The sequence below is a fragment of the Penaeus monodon genome, chromosome 6 (genome assembly GCF_015228065.2).
Source record: "Penaeus monodon isolate SGIC_2016 chromosome 6, NSTDA_Pmon_1, whole genome shotgun sequence".
NCBI lineage: Eukaryota > Metazoa > Arthropoda > Malacostraca > Decapoda > Penaeidae > Penaeus > Penaeus monodon.
In genome coordinates, this window is record NC_051391.1 from 57,500,439 (window position 1) to 57,505,438 (window position 5,000).

Sequence of the window (5,000 nt, forward strand, 5' to 3'; positions counted from 1 at the left end):
CTTCGTTACATGTAGTGAAATTTTCTGTTCGGCATGCTCTAGCAATACTACTGCAATACCTACAGCCATACCCAGTACATTGAGCCGGTTTGTTTTGACGGCTATAGGCGTGGCCCGGCAGATGCGGATTAAGTATCATACCTTAGAAAGCAATCTACTTCACTGTAATGAAATATGTCCTTATATATACATTTATATGTAATACCTTGCATTTACTATTACTTTCATAAATTTTTCCTAGATTCATTAGCAAACTGAGACATATTGGACAGTGCATGCAGGCAATCACTTGAGTGAAAAATTAGGAATGTGGGAAACATATCCTTATACTGTGAAAATTTAGAAATGACACCTAATGGCATTTTTTGGCCGAGCCTTATATGTTTCTGATAGCTATCACTTTCAAATTAATTCCCACTGCAAACAACATATAACAGCGATATTTGCTTAATAGCTGAGGAGGGTATGTGAAGTACCATGGAAATTGTAGGGTAAAAGTAAAAGATCAAGGTAAATCATTCAGTAATTTAGGTTTTGCAGTGCCAGTTTGTAGAATTTAGGGGGTCTTGCCCCCTCAACCTTCTGTCAGGGGCTACTGCCCCTCCTAACCCCACCTAATCTATAAAATCTTCACCTTATATGTTCTGGCAGGATAGATTCTTGGAAATAGGGTTCAGTGATGGATATGAGTGAAAAACCTTAGATGAAGTAAAATACACCTTTACACTTTCCCAGCGTGCATCATTAACCCATCACCGCTGGGTAACAGAAATCCCTGAGCGTTATAAACTCGGGTGATTTCTGGCAACGGCCAGACACTGGAGACTGGTGTCTGCTACATCAAGCAGAACTTCCTGCTCCATGCACTGCGGTGCATTGCTGTGTGTACAGGCATAGCCCGTAGACCAAGTGGTTTGTTATGACCACGATACACATGACCCATTTGTAACGGGTTAAAGTATTACGCAACACTGTTACCCAGTTGAGACACTTATATGTTACAATACACAAATTGCGAATTTGTGTGTCTATAAATATATATATATATATATATATATATATATATATATATATATATATATATATATATATACATATATACATATATACATATATGATTTATTATATATTAGACAGCAATCTGCCATTCCTTTTCCTTATACCCATATTTTACAAAAGAGTAGGTTTTCCCTACATCCTATACACTGCCTAGCCACATCCAAGGGTAATTGTAAGGGTCTTGTTCCTCTTCTCCACAGTTAAAAAAAGGCATATGATAATTTGTAAAGGAATAGATAAATTGACATTAACCCTTTTCTGACGGGTAGTATTCATAGTGGCCCGGGCCTCGCTGCTGGGGGCTTATATCATCGCCCTAGCATGCGCGACCACTCATGCCAAATACCAGCATCCCATGCTGTTTCTTTGTAATACTACGAAGATATGTATTTTCAGTTTTCAATATTTTCTAAAGTCTCTACTTGCCATACTTCCTGATAAATCGAGACTGAAGGATATTTTTGTTGTTATATAGACTCCATAGTTGATCATTATTCGGTCTATAGTCCGAATAGAATAAGCAGTGTGCGGCGTCATGGAGTTGAAATCATAGTTTTTTTGTTTTTTTGTTGTTGTTGTTGTTGTTGTTGTTATTGTTGTTATTGTTGTTGCATGGTAAAAATGAGAAAGTGTTAAAACCGACTTAATCACACTTTCAGTGGCAGAAAAATAATCTTTTGCCGTGATTGTAACAAAAAAAAAAAAACTCATGGCATGTCCATACATACACTATGGCATGTGCGTATGTGCCCCCGGCAGATGGTCCCGCCATGCCATGGCATGTGCGTACATGCCACCTGTCGGCAAAGGGTTAAGGCAAATTCTCAGTAGGTGTCTTCAGCAAAAGATAATGGCAACAAATAAAACCATAAGAGGCAACTTGGCTCATTGATGTGGCAAACCATCATGGTATTCCCAGCAAGTCTACTGGCTGGGCCCATTTACACTGTTTTCATCTCATTCAGAGTTTTTTGGTGCAATCTGTACTCGTTGTAGGGCAAAAGGAAAGTGCAAGTATTTGTATGTACTCAACTAAAGTCAAGCATTGCATCACATTTCATTTCTATGTAAGGTAATGATCACGAGCAGGACACCCTTCAGTCCAGGCAGTAGGAGAGGGATGAATGTCAGGCAGTTGCTCATGCCGAGCTTTCAGAACTATCTTGAGTGTAAATTTACAAAATCCCTCTTGCTCTAAAGGAATTAAATTTTTCTACATTTCTATCTTTTAGATAATATCCTTTTCTTGCTACAGTGAAATTTAGGCAGAAATCATATATATATGTATATATATATATATATATATATATATATATTATATATATATATATATATATATATATATATATATATATATATATATATATATATATAGTTTTATTAATGGCTTTTCCAGCAAAACTGTAAACCCAGTGGATGGGCTATTGTTAGCAGTTCATTTGCAAATGAAGAACCTGAATCAGGAAGGACAGTATATGTCTAATATAATCAGTTTTGAAAATCACTCAGAGAGAACTGAATGATTCAGTATGCTTAATAAATCCCTATTAATGTTATGAAACCTTTGTATGATCTTTTAGTTTTTCATGTGTGAAATGGTAGAGGTTATTAATGCACAGCAACAATAAAAGTTTGTTGAAATGTAAATTTGATATTGGGGAAAGTTAGAACATTATATAACTCTGCTGATATACATAATGTATACTTTTGTTATAGATTCAGAGCAAGAAGACATAATAATAGTGATATAGAATACTAAAAAATGTATTTAAATGTTTAGATATTTATCATGGAAGAGCAATTCCCCATCCAGTCTTGACCCCTAGTGGCAATAATGTTCAATTTTTCATATTTCACAAGTGGTAAATTTGGTCTAGAACCCCTCCCTTCTGCCCCCACCATCATCAAGTAGTTGCTGAGTAATTTTATCCCTGGTTTGGTTTTATTGCAGTAAGGAAAAGGGAGAAAGAGAGAAAAGAGAGGACATGTAGATTTGGTCTTTAGAGTATGAAAAACTGATTTTACATATCAAAAAATGTTTCTCTCGTGATGGTATGAGGGTGTGGATGTCCAAAGATGTTTTCAGACCATAAAATGCGAAAATGCACTTGTTAAATGTTTAGTTAGTTTAAACTTTCATCTATAACATAAGCATCAGTATGTTCACATTGATGTTCTACAATTGTGAGATTGTAGTGCATTAATGTGAACATATTAATGGTTATGTTACAGATGAAAGTATGAACTAACAAAACATTTAATAAATGCACTTTCACGCAATTGGTCTTAGAACACCCTAGATGCACTTGCCTTATGTCAAGTGGTTGCTGAACTGAACTACAGAGTTTAGAAAGTCAGGAGAGAGGAGGAGGGAGTCATGGGTGAAGGGGAGAAGTGGGGTATGAATAAATTCTAGCTTGATCTCACCTGGTAGCAAACAACTTAACCGTAAGGTAACCCTATATAAGGTGTCTTTGCACATTCAGTGTGTAACACCATGACCTTTGCATATACAAAATGGGCTGTCATGACCTTTGTGTATAATAGATGTGGCATTTTGACCAGTCACTATGACTCATAGAAAATTATTGTTTTTCTATTCCAAAATGTATCAATACTCCAGGCACTTAGGCCCATGCACAACCTTGGTTATGTACAGTCATAATTGATAGTTGTGTTTTTACATTACTCATGGTACATTTCAGAAGCATTTCAATGAAAACAGTCTTGAAATTAACTTACAACAATTGTTTTGATCATTATAAATTTAGGGGGTGAAATATAAGGTTCCAAGACATCCTTGCAAGAAGGTAAATGCCATATGCAATTTCAAATGCAGCAAAGAACAAAGAAAAAAAAATCTGTAGTTAAAAGGATTAACTCCAGTCAAACTTGAGCATAATGATGGAGATGAGTCAGTGCAATATAGGTATGATATTAATGGATATTATGCTACAGACTATGAATATCTAAAATCTTGAAAAAGAGGAAAATGGCATATCACTTGCTCAAGGTATAGTATACTCGAGTTTTAAAGTTATAGAAATGTTAGACCCTTGTATCTCCAAACATAAGTTTTATACCATCACACTGATTCTAATTCATTGTTTACAAAACTGAAAATTTTAGAATTAATATTCCACAACAAATGAAGTTCACCAAGATTTCTCATTTCATTTACAAAACGTTGAACAAGGTCTTTATGCTATATTAATTTCAAGCATGTAAATCTATTTGTATAGGATTAGACATTTAGAATTTGCACCCCCCCCCCCAGGAGTGAATGGGGTGAAAAATTATAAGGTTAAGTTTTTTTTTAGACTAACATTGATATATATGGTGTCCCTAACTCTTGGTTTTAAAAGTCATAGTCATCATTTTGTGTGTGTTTGTGTGTATGTGAGAGAGAGAGAGAGAGTGAGTGAGTGAGTGAGTGCAAGACACATAGCTAGGGAAGTGGTCAAGAGGATCCCTTGGAGCAAACCATCTTTGAAAATACAGGTGGGGGTTGGGAAATATGCATGTAACACTGGTTTGATTCTCTTGTGACTGAAACTTGGCTCTGGCTTTTTTCTGCGATTTTATAATGGAAAGTGCAACTTTTATTGTTTCTTCTTTACATTTTAAAGTACAGGTTTTGGCTTGCTCATTGTATTATTTCAGTATCTGATATCTAAAGTACAGTTCTGTATTGTTTAAAATACAGTATTTTCTCTTTACCTAGAAACTACAGAGTCCCCAAACTTGCTGGCTTGAGTAATGGAGACTTAGTCTTGCCTTCACTTCAGCTGTGCCACTGCATTATGGTAAATCTGTTCTCTGGTTGTAATAACTGACACCCTGTAGTGTAGAGGTTTTGCAGATCTCAACCCTTTGGATCCAAGTGCTTCACTGCCCGCACTTGGCCCAAAATCTATGCATTAGGCTCACTTGAGTGGCCA

General features: G+C 35.8%; 1 protein-coding gene across 2 annotated transcripts in view; it reads left to right on the top strand.

Moving 5' to 3' along the window:
• Window positions 1-5,000, top strand: part of LOC119574702 (broad-complex core protein isoforms 1/2/3/4/5-like) — a 12,417-nt gene that overhangs the window by 1,018 nt on the left and 6,399 nt on the right. The window lies entirely within an intron of this gene.